Source organism: Falco punctatus (assembly GCF_963210335.1).
Source record: "Falco punctatus genome assembly, chromosome: 2".
In the NCBI taxonomy this organism is placed as follows: Eukaryota; Metazoa; Chordata; class Aves; order Falconiformes; family Falconidae; genus Falco; species Falco punctatus.
Window position 1 is genome coordinate 120,564,885 of NC_137581.1, and position 239 is coordinate 120,565,123.

At 50.2% G+C, this 239-nt stretch overlaps 1 long non-coding RNA gene across 1 annotated transcript in view; it reads right to left on the reverse strand.

Moving 5' to 3' along the window:
- Window positions 1-239, reverse strand: part of LOC308059105 — a 90,495-nt gene that overhangs the window by 22,360 nt on the left and 67,896 nt on the right. The gene's annotated exons all lie outside the window — the stretch shown is intronic.

Below are 239 nucleotides of genomic sequence, written 5' to 3' on the forward strand. Positions count from 1 at the left end.
ATGCTTGGCACGTTGCAGGCTGTGCTAGCCCGGGCACTGAATAAAGGACAGAGAGGCGTTCCGTGCTAGGTCACCCCTTGCAGGCAGAGCAGGGCCGCTTTGTTGTGTGTCTTTTGATGGCAAAGGCAGGATTCGGTCATCAGCTGAGCTGGAAGCACTCCTCTTTCCCAATTATTTTTGCAAGTTTCCCATACTCTGCAGCTCGTGAGATAATTGACTTTGAAAAGACAAATACTCAC